General features: G+C 36.3%; 1 protein-coding gene across 2 annotated transcripts in view; it reads right to left on the reverse strand.

Annotated features, from left to right (window-relative positions):
• The window catches only part of LOC131693500 (homeobox protein PKNOX1-like), a 252,461-nt gene that overhangs the window by 219,654 nt on the left and 20,460 nt on the right, over positions 1 to 12,347 (reverse strand). The window contains exon 2 of one of the 2 annotated variants that reach the window (XM_058981360.1): positions 5,026 to 5,086. The exons of the other annotated variant lie outside the window; for it this stretch is intronic. The gene's annotated coding sequence lies outside the window, so the exon portion shown is untranslated. The remainder of the gene's footprint in view (positions 1 to 5,025; positions 5,087 to 12,347) is intronic. 2 annotated transcript variants of the gene reach the window in all.

Below are 12,347 nucleotides of genomic sequence, written 5' to 3' on the forward strand. Positions count from 1 at the left end.
CCGGCTGCTGAAGGACTCACTTCGCTAGTTACCACAACACAGCAACGCACAAAAACAATTCCAAAAAGACGATAAAGTAGTTCACCATGAAAACCACTATGCGTAAAAGGGTAAAAATCCCCCACCACTGGACTTTTGCTATAGTCGGCCCGTACTTTTCGGTCTTAGCCAAATCTCGTGCACCAGGAAAAAAGCTTAAGTCCACCGGCCACTCAGGAACTTCGTCGTAATAGGGCTATGGCTCACTATACCGAAACATGCACCGAAAAATCGTCGCGGACTTTACCAAACTTCGGCACCGACGGGCCCAATCAATAGTAAACTACCGACGGCGTTCTTTTCACTAGAACGAAAAGATCGACTTCCATCCAACACGATATATGTATATAGTTCAACTGGCTTACATATATGTATACAATTATAGAACCAGTCGTGATCACGATGTGATTCCACTTTTCTCTTTCGTTCTCTGTATCTCCATTTGTACATTTTCGCCGCGTTCGGCTCGATTTTCACAGACGGAGTTAGCTTAAATATTCAAATTCTGGTTTAAGGAAGAACGAAGAATGGTATGGATATAGAAAATGAAAAATAAGAATTTTTTTCCACGCCGTGAAAATTAATCAGCTTATGTTGAATATCATGCTGATTGGTTTTTGTGAAGCTCTATTACACGTTTTAGAAAAAAACTATTTTTTTCGCAGCATTCCCTGTTCATCCTTAAATGTTGTTAACTCTATACTCAGGTACTATAATTCGGTTCAGTATTTACAATTCAGACAATACAGATTCATTTAAGCGACCGAAAATAAAAATCGTAAGGACAAAACATGCTGCATATAACCCGTTTTAAATATATTAGAATGTAAAAATCGGATATAAACCACAAGCGTACAAATCGGACTGCGATGCTTCGCCATAAGAATCGCTTAAGAAGCCTCAAGGATGAACCTGCAGTATAAAAACCGGTTAAAACTAAAATTTATTCGTACACGGAAAAAAAATTGCTCCTAAAATCATGCATAAAGTGACATGAATTCTGGAACAATCACGTCTTTACGCTACGAAAAAAGAACCATGAAAAAAACTCATGTGTTTTATAATTATGTTCAATTCCAGCATAACGCTTTTGTTAGTGGAAATAATTGTTTTTTTTAAAGTACTTCAGTCACGATTTCCACCATGTTATCACGAAATCATTTTTTTGTATGTGTTGATATTTTATTCATACATTTAGCAACATTAGTTCACCAAATGTTTCGATATTTTCTCGTCACGAAACTCTGAATTTCATTCATGAATCCATTCAATCCTCGTGAACTAATTCATGATTCCTAATATATAAGTCAAGGTTCAATATCCATGCTCGTGAAAAAGTTCACAAAATCATTAAATATTATTCATGGATTCGTGAACTAGTTCATGATTCCTAGTACATGATTTACGATCTATCATAAGGGCTTGTAATATTTAGAAGATATCTCTAATCATTTCCAATTTCATGCAACATGGTCATGAAATTGTCACGTAAACTATTTATTTTACAAAATTTAGAGTATTGTTCGTGGAAACATTTTTGTTCCGTGTTTTATTTCTTGATATGTCATATATGTCCAGCTGCTAGTGACCAGTAATAGGTCCGAGCAGTAGATATAAGAAAACCGTTTGTACCTCGAATATAGATATTTATTTGATAAGGTACAGTGTGATGTCTGAACAGAAAACGAAAAGTGCGCTGAACACCAATAATACTTATTAAACATCGTGTTGGTGATATAGTTTATAAAACAAGATACCGTGAATCAGTCACACTTTTATGATCCAGTTAATATTGTCACGTTACTCCGAGTTAAAAATCTGTAAGTAACCAAAAAAATAACATATCACGATAAGGCGGAGAAAATTACGAATAACATAATAAAACTGCTGATATCATGAACATTCCACATATAAAATTCGCAAGTAAGCTCAAGAAAAAAATAACACAATAACGCTCATATAAATTATAAAAATCGTGACTAAAATCCTAAAATCATGAACACTACTCGTAACTAAAATATCACGATAACGTGAATATAAATTACAAAAATCGTGAGTAACACATTACTCGTGACAAAAATATCAAAAGTCTTGACTATGATCTTGAAATCATGAACATAAATCACGCTATTCTGACAAAAAAATCCGACAGTAAACTCATGACGGTAACGTGAAAAGAAATTATGAAAATCGCGAATCATGGATTTCGTTTAACTTCTGGTGTGTTTCCAAAGTATGTACCAGAATCGTAACAAAAACTAAAACATGTCTTAACAATCACAGTAACTCAACCAAACATTTGAATGCAACGCCAGGTATATATTCGGGGTGAACTAATTTTAGAAACATAAATAGTTTCTTGAATACGAGGTGATAAATTGATAAATTGTAAATTCAGAAACTTAATTAGGGTTTTCGTAAATCGTTCAGTTCACGATATCTTGATATTTTTTCATGAATTTTTGAACGTTTTTTTTCCACGCAAGAAAATTCGTGAATCATACCTTTCATTTTTTTGCTTTTTACGTAGGTCCCAATAACTTACTTAAGACTTTTTGATGGTATCCAACGGGGAAAACAGATCGAAATGGTGAGTCAAACGAAAAAAAAGTTACGTGAAAAAATCCCCCAGAGGCAGAATTCGAACCAACAACCCTTGAAACTCCGTCCTGAACGATAATTAAAACCCGGGCCTTGGTATCTAGCGGGAAAATTAAACAGATCCAATGTGTTGAGTGGAAGCTGCGGTTGTGTGTGATCTCGCTTCGGAGGCAGAGTACGATCACTATCGCAAATGCGATAAACATGAGTTCTTCCTGGGGCGTCATCTTAGCCCAGGGGTAGTATAAGGGTTAGTACATTGAGCTGGAGCCCAAAAGTTGCAGGTTCGAATCCTGCCTCACCATAGTAATTTTAGGATAATGCAGCACTTTCGCAAACTTTCGAGTTGATGGTAATCGATTTTGGTCATTACACATTTTGCAGTAATTTTTCTTTTCGCCTCCTACTATATCTCGGTACCACGTTAGTTCAAGACCGTGAAAAAATAGAACGAGCAGGACGGTTTACCAGAAACAACACGTTTTTGAAAGATTGCATATTACTATAGTAATAAAAGTAATTTGAGAAAAGAATATTTCAGTTGTTTTTTGATTGGAAACGGTTTCTGTAACGTTATGGTTCGCAGATATTTCAATATAGATAGATGGGTTGCGAAGAACATCCTTAACACTCACCCGGAGTGGGGCGGAGGGGAGTGCTGGGAAACAGAGTAATTACGTCGACGTTTTATATTTCAGTTTGATAGAATACTTGTTGTGCACAGATTGTTAAGGAAATTATTTTTTAGCATTTTGACGTCAGTAAAAGTAAATAGGCTATTTTACCACTTTTCTAGAGTTTAAGTGGTGCAAATAGCACAATATCTCGTTCTCTAGGATATAAGGAGAAAAAATGAAGAAGAAAATTATACTATTGAACTGAAACTATGTAAGTTATGGGTAAAAATAATCTTTCAAAATTATTTTTGAAAAAAGGCCATTATCTCAGAACCTTTAGGACCTGCATAATAAGTATGTTCGGAAGAGTTTTTGAGAATAGCATTATCTAAAACTTCTCCGAAGACAGCATCCTTCTACCTTGCGTCATAAAAAAGTAAGGTGAAGCGCCGCCCTAGCGGTCAAGTTCCGAACTACTTCGCTGCTTCCACATTATCTTAGCATTATCTTAGCTGAAAACGCAATACTTCTATTTTTTTCACGCTTTTGCAATTTCTGACCACTGTGTGGCGCCCTGAGACTTTGAGTAAACATAAGTTTGTTTTTTTAAAGATGATTGAAGGCATAGACCTAGGCTGATAGAACCGAAGGTAGGGGCTACTAGATGTTACCGTTTCATTATCGCACTGGAGATCGTGTTTATAAATTCCATATTGATTTGATCATCGGAGCATTTGTATGTAAGAAAGACCGGGGCGCAGGTGTGCGCGTATGATCACGATTATATGTTCGCGTGCGTGACCAAATTAGTATTATCGCGCAGGGCATAAGCGTTTATATATCATCATGTTTGATTATGTGGACGATTTATGTCGCTTATCCTAACGTGTGTAAAACGCTGCAGGTTTGAATTCGTTTATATAACCATGTAGCCGTTTGAATATTCGCATGGGCTTTTGAATAATCGAGCGGCCGTCATTCCGCTTTTTAAATTCTAGTAAACGGTTCAGATAAAGGAGGAAATTGAGCTACCCCATCTCACTGAAGTCTCCAACTAAGGCGCACTGAGACTTATTGTCTAGTGTATATAAGTTCAGTATTTTGGAGTGGAAGCTCGCGGATGAGTATGATTCATGATCGCATGAAAGCGGAAACGTAGCCAGAGAGGGGGGGGGGGGGGCTAGGGAAATAAAGTCTCGCCCCCCCCCCCAAATTTTTCAAAAATGAATTTAAGAAGTAACATGTTTTTCGGTGACTCAAATAAAACAAGTCAGAAGAACAAAAGAAACTATTACTTAAATTCTTGCTGTGGTGATCTGTCGGATAATTGAGTCGCAGAAGCAAGAAGTGGTGCTCCAGCCAAATACGGAGGCTATCGCCTTCCAGTCTTTTCGCAGAAGATCAAACATTCGTGATGTGAAATATTTGCTGAAGGTAAATGGAGGTTATGCTTACGAACATTGCCTTTAACGAGTTCTACCATGTCAGGCATTGAGTGCTGATGACATTCAATAATTTGGCCCAGGCGAAACCAGTCGAAACTTGTAACACGTGGTTGATCCTCATATATGTATATGGACGATGAAAAAATCAATGTTCGGCTACGAGATCTGATGCCACTTACTTGCACAGTGGCCATTAACATATTCCTGTCACATTTGGAAGAAATAGAATTAATTATAAAGGACACATCTAGGAAGTAATTCCCCATATACTAAATGGTGTTTTTGTGGTTAGAATCTAGGTGGACCGACCCGTTCCCTCTTACCTGACCATGCACGTACGGAAAATAAGTATAGTATCATTATACACATTACATCTTTGCACACCTGAAAAAGAAACAATTGCCAAATTAGTGGCTGCTGTTCAGATAATATTAACGGCAAAAGCTGCGTCCAGCATCTCAAAGTCAACAGTCAGCACCATCATTGAGGAAGTTTACACTCGTGACCCGTAAGGGCACGAAAGAGAGATGAAATCAGATATTCGTGAACATGGACAAGACAGTAACCACGATGATGAATCGGAAGTGTACGAAATAGTAATAAACGACCGTCAAGACGCTGTTGATTAAGAAAAATATTCCCCAGCCTTGTAAAGAGGTCTCCACGCGCAATCGCTAGTCGCTCGCATGAGATCTGTTGGACAACCATTAACGTTTTATCATTTTTATTGTTTACATCATGGAAATATATTAAAGACCCACGGCTTCATTTAGCTAATGTAATAAGTCGGTGCATTGCATGCTTGGTACAAACATCAGGCACCTCACTCAAGCGTGCTAGACAAAAACATTCCAATCAGCTGATGACAATATAGCCGAGAAGACAGAGAATGCGTTCCGTATTAACACACTGTAAGTCCGGAAAATCGTGATATTTTAAACAATCGAACAATAAGCAAGAAAAACGTGAAGCCAAAGCGTGGTAAAACAGCGGTTTTCCTGAGGTGTTCATCCACCCACGAATTATATACTCTCGTATATTACTAATTTTGTTGACATACAGAAACGTACACAGTAGCGGTAGGACCAACTGTCGTGATTTTATCTCTACTTTCCATCGGAGGTCAATGGATGCAAAACCACATATTAGTCAATCAATCTTAATAGACTTAATGTTGCAACCAGCAGCAGCATTTTAGTCGTTTTCTATGATTTCCAATAAATGTTTATGTAAGTTTAAAATCGACGTGACGATGCAGCAAACAAACGTCAGCAGGCAATCATGGAGAGCAACTAAAATGTTGTACCTGGTAGAATCTATAAGTCAATGGGATTATTTTTTCGATTCCATGTATTCAGTATATGACAGTTTTATTTTTGTTCGCTATGGAATAAAATGAGAGAGATGATCAGAGATCACGGAGAAAAAGGGGGAAAAATGAATCAATAAATTGAAATCGACTCAAGAGCAGCTCTTCTATATATTGATTGTGATGAACAGTCTTGAGAGAAGAAGAAAGGCGGTCTGCGTGTTTTCATAGCCAAACTTCTGATATCCGAAATCGACGCCCGTCACTGTTATCCAAACTATTACTGGATATACCGTTACGACCTAGGCGAACTATTATGCAGCTCCAAACCTCCTGACACAGAACCAACTATGGCATGAACGAACCGATGACAGCAATGATCAGGGAATTTAACGACTTTTACAATTTTTTGATTTTAACGAAACGACTACTGCTTCCAAGCAAAAAATCTTACTTTGTAATGTTTAGTTTTTTTATTGTAGTGTGAATTGTTAATTTTAATTAAGTGTTAGGTTAGTTTTCGCTAAGACAATAATGTCTAATGAAAGAAAAGTAACAATAATAATAAATATTCCATACACTCGAGTGCTTTCGGAATTGCGCTATGATTTTCTCATCTTCGAAAGACCCTTACGTCTTCGTTATCCGTAGGGCTTTGCTGCATTAGGTGCAAAAGCTTCAATCAAAACTATTTTTCAAATTGTGATAAAATGAACCAGTAATCAAATAGACATTACAGCTATGTTCAAGTAGTCGAATATCTTTCAATCTCTATGGTAACTGTGGAAAAAATTGAGTGAAATATTTTTATTAATAAAATAACAGAACAGTGTCAATATATTATTTGACTTGGAAACTGTAATCGAAATCATCATAGAAAGCTGGCCTTACACCTACGTTACTCTTCGGCAAAGGGGAAATAAGTGCGATGTATTCCTTTCCATGTGTCGGAATCAAGAGATGCTGAAATTATTGAGCTTGTTCATATTTAGTTTCTAGTTATTTAGGTGGTGTCATCAATGATGCATTTCACAAAATATTACGTAAATTAGAAGATATTAGTGATCAGTGTTAAGTGATTTTCATTCGATTTGTGGACAATTTTCTTTAAGAGATTAAATTATGTGCAGTTTCCACTAGTTTATTAAATCATAGAAATATATATTTTGATCCTATTGATCACCAAAAATCGTTCCTAACTGGGGCTCTGATCCAAAGATACCAGGTCTCTTTTTCAAATGTCTTGCAATTTTATAAAAATGTCTTCATTTGTCTCCAACGGCCAGGATTCTGAATCGGCTATAGATTTCGAGCCAGAAATCTGCCTGAAATCAATCAGACATCCGAATAAAATTTATTTGTCTTTAAAATGAAAAACACGTCCTCACAACATTTCAAATGTATTCAAAATGAAGACAAATCTTCAAATCTGGCATCTCTGCTCTGATCTGTCAGTCCAAAATATTGTGTTAGCATGCCTTAAAACCGGTAATAGTTGCAGGACGCCATAAATAGAAATTGAACCGTTTCGGCGCATCTACAAATCGCTTGCTAAATCAGACGATTTTGTGCAAATTTTGACATTCTCTTCGTTTGAACATTTTATGGATATGTTTCTGCTCATTTCGATTTAGCGTCTTCTACATCTTTTGAACGTGTAGCTTAGCACAACTTGCGTGTTCCAGCACCGTCATCAATTGTTGCAACGAGAGTAAACTATGACTTGTAAATAAATAATAAAAATCAAATTCAACATTAATATTTCGTTTAGCCTTCCTTGTGACAAAGAACATGTTGTTAGGATTGTCTTAGATTTGGAATTGCTTTCATTAGGAACTTTTCAAAGTTTCATTTAGTTTCTAGTGACTATATCAAGTCTTTAGAAGTAAAAGCTTTGCGCAATAGTTGTTTAAAGCTTCTCCTGAAAGAAAATCCTGGCTACGGACCTACGTGGGCGCAGGGATGCGAAAATGATCGCGTTTGCGACCGGGTTTTTTTGTATTACCGCGAAAGCCTCGAGCATTTGTACGTTATTGTGCGCGTTCTTTTTATCATTTGTATGTCACGTATGCTAGCACTTTTGTAATTTCACGTGTACTAAAGCATGTCTTTAACCGTGTGGTCGTTTGCATAGTCTCGTGTGTTTTTGAGAAGCCGAGAAAAAAACATTTAAAGAGGAAACAAAACATTAATTAGACAATTATTCAGCAAAGATTAGATGGTCGTACGACTCGAATACTACAATATATTAGAGAAAAACATTAGACATTGTGACAATCATGAGCAGAACGGTAGAAAATAATTGAAACAAAAGATGAGAATGGCTAACACATACTGCATATTAAAAATGGAACATTAGTATTCCCAACACCATGGAATATTGCATGAAGATACACCGAGGTTTTTTTTTCACGCGGTATTTTTTGCGCGGTTTTTTTACGAGGTTTTTTTACGCGGATTTTCCAATTAACGCGGTTTTTATGCGGATTTTCCAACTAACGCGGTTTTCTTTACGCGGATTTTCCAATTAACACGGTTTTTGCAAAAATACCTACTCCTCAAGACCATTCCAAAAATATCCATATTGATTGAGTTATAGCGAATTTCGCTAAACCGGAAGTCGGCATCTTTGATTTCAAAATGGCGTCAAAAATCAATTTCTGGCACCTACTCTTCAATACCATTCCGAAAATACCCATATTGTTGGGATGTGGGCCATAAGGAGTCTTCCAGACCCGTCTCTTCCATTTTCCGAAAATCTTCTAAGTGTTTTGCATTCAAAAGGACTTTTTTGCAAAAACCATGTTAATTGCGAAATCCGCGCAAAAAAAACTTCCAAAAATATTCTAAGTCTTTCACTGAGAGTTTTTTTACGCGGATTTTCCAATTAACGCGGTTTTTTGCGCGGATTTTCCAATTAACGTGGTTTTTTTACGCGGATTTTCCAATTAACGCGTTTTTTACGCGGTTTTTTTACGCTTTACGTATCCCCGTGTAAAAAACCTGGATGTACCCATATTGTTGGGGTGTGGGCCATAAGGAGTCTTCCAGACCCGTCTCTTCCATCTTTCCGAAAATCTTCTGAGTCTTTTGCATTCAAAAGGACTTAGAATATTTTTTGCAAAAACCGTGTTAATTGTGAAATCCGCGCAAAAAAAAACTTCCAAAAATATTCGAAATCTTTTGCTGAGAGTTTTTTACGCGAATTTTCGAATTAACGCGGTTTTTTTTACGCGGATTTTCTAATTAACGCAGTTTTTTACGCGGATTAAACAAATAGACGCGGTTTTTGCGCGGTTTTTTACGCGGTTTTTTACGCGGTAAGTCTCTCCCGCGTAAAAAAACCTGGGTGTATTTCTAATACCAATCCAAGCAGTGTAGGGGACGGACCCTTCTGGTGAAATTAAAAGATTTGGAATAAAAAGTATGATTTTTGAGTTCTAGATACGGCAAAGAAGTTAATTAAAAGTAATAAAACTTCAACGGTTGTTATTGCTCCACCTTACCCTAATACGAATAGTCTATTGCAGCAATATTCTCGAAGCGAACAGTAGTCTAACACGATCACAAGACACAATAACACGTATTACACATTGATATGTAGATAGAATCTGTTAAGCTGATATCGAACAAGCCCCTACGTCAAGCATATTCGGAATTAAACGAAGCGTCGAATTTGATTTTTCTTGAAAATATTGATCTGCGTTAGCGCTTTAGCACAATGTTATCCGTCAAATAGCGCAACACTGTGAACATGTGCATTGATATCTCATGTTTCAAAATCAGTCGTCGTTAGTTGTCGCAACTAGCATCACAGAATCACGCACAGAAACAGTTTCAAAAGGACGGCAAACTAACAGTGTTCTTCACTTTAGCCGATTTTTTCCACTGATCGATCAGCCAACGCGATCACGACCAACGAAAATCACTACGCACAATATGACATTGAGCTTATGCTATAGTACTTCCATATACTGGCGACTTCTCCGTAATAGGACTATGGCTCACCATACCGAAAAACATGCACCGAACACTCGCCGGGAACGTCACCAAATTTCACTACCGACGGACTCGAGAAAGAATTAAACTGCCGACGGCTTTCTTTCTACCCCACTGAGAACGAAAAGATCGGCTTCGATCCAACACAAGATATGTATATAGTTCAACTGGCTTATATGTATACAATTATGGAACCAGCCGTGATAGCGACGATGGTTTCACTTTTCTCATTTTCTCTCTCTCTCTCTCTCTCTTTCTCTACTTGTAATTTTCTACGAGGGTGGTTTAAAAAGTCCATCGCCTAAGTAATAAATCAGATCTACCGAACAAAGTTTGCACTGTTCTCTGGCACCCTTAAGCGTTAAATATATATTTTTTCTGTATTTGTATTTTTAAGCGTTTCGGATTCTCCTCATCAGTAACTAGCACCATCTTGATGCCAGTTAGATGATAAATGTAAACTAGCACCGCATTTCCCATCAGCAAAGTTGACATGTTGTGCATCTCGTAAAGTACGGGGTGTTTGCAGTAATGCGCGGGTATAAAACTGCTCATTTAAAAGGTTAAGGTTATTCGATGGGAAAAACAGACTTGTTATTTTTTTTACGAAATCTTCGAACCAACTGTATGATTTAGATTTGTTTTCTGACAACGGACGGTTTACTTAAAAAAGTGAAAATGCTCGAAAAGCAACATAAGAATTATGCGTAGAACGACTGAATAGTAGGGTATCCCAAAATGACATCATGTTAAAAAAGTCATCGGGCTCACTTCTTAAATGAAAGGTTAGGGTACAAGGACCACTTTCTTCTTGGGAGTGAGTTTGCTAAAACGCTTCCTACTGGTGGCGACTTTTGATTTTTTGAAAAATGGGCCGATTTTGGATAAAATTTCAAATTTATGCCTGTTGAAGTGGTCCTGAACTGTCTTAGATTTTTTTTCAGCATTTTTTATTTTTTTGGAGATCCAACGGAGAAGTTTGGTTGGTTAGCTTGTACCAATTTTGAATTATAAGAGCGGCAGAGCCATTAAAACTTAGTAAAAAGTGATTTTTTTGGTGTTTTTCAGTATTTTTCCTTCAAAACTGGGTATCTACAAAATTTGAAAAGTACAGAAAACACTTCATATAGTTGAGTTGAATTCAGGGGCGTAATTTTGCTGAAGAAAGTGTATAGCTACGGCCAAGTTATTTAAGTTTTTGTTAAATAACCTTTTGACATTTTATGATATTCATAAAAAATAACACTGTTCTACAAAATAAAACAACTTAAGTGGGCTTAGTCCGCATATTATTTTTCGGAAAATAGAAGGAAAATGATGAGAAATGGCGTCTTTCGCTTGTCTCTAGTACATCAGAATCGGTTTTTATGAGCATTTGACGATTTTTTTAAAAATTATTTTCTATACTAATAGCCACCTAGCGGGTTTGAAAATCACTAAAATTTAACAAATATGTCGAGTTGATGGCAAGTTATGGCTTATATTTTAAGGCTGAATTGATTAACGTACTTACATTTTGTATATAAAGTCTTATTTTCATGTTAGGAACTTTGAAGTGGAGAAAAATGCAGAAGAGTAAGGTGAGTGTTGAAAAACTGATATTTACTGTTTAGATCACATAATTCCGAAATAGTCAAATTTGGGGCAAATATCCTCGAAGTTTTACAACAGAAGACAGCGCATCTTCTGACACAATCGTTTTGTTGAAGATGCCTCCTAGAAGTAATTATGGAGAATTAACTCTTCAAAAAATAATTAGAGACTTGGCGTCATTAGCAAAGTTTTTATTTTTATAATTTATGTTACAAAAAAAATCAGATGCTCATTAAACCTCGTCCTGACATACTAAAGACGTACAGAAAACATCATTTTTCATAATTTTCCTTCTATTTTTCGAAAAACAATGTGTGGTCAAAGCACATTTGAACTGATTTACTTTTTGGAACAGCATTATTTTTGATAAATTGCTAAAAATGTCAAAGGTTATCTAACAAAAACTTAAATAACTCATACCCCATTCGCCGTAGCTATACACTTTCTTCTGCAAAATTACGGCCCTGAATTTGGCTCAACCATATAAAGTGTTTCCTGTACTTTTCAAATTTTGTAGATACCCAGTTTTGAAGAAAAAATACTGAAAAACACAAAAAATTTCACTTTTTACTAAATTTTAATGGCTCTGCCGCTCTTATAATTCCAAATTTGTACAAACTAACTAACCAAGCTTCTCCGTTTGGATCTCCAAAAAAATAAAAAATGCTGAAAAAAATCTAAGACAGTTCAGGACCATTTCAACAGGCATAAATTTGAAATTTTATCCAAAATCGGCCCATTTTT

The sequence above is a fragment of the Topomyia yanbarensis genome, chromosome 3 (genome assembly GCF_030247195.1).
Source record: "Topomyia yanbarensis strain Yona2022 chromosome 3, ASM3024719v1, whole genome shotgun sequence".
NCBI classification, from domain to species: Eukaryota; Metazoa; Arthropoda; class Insecta; order Diptera; family Culicidae; genus Topomyia; species Topomyia yanbarensis.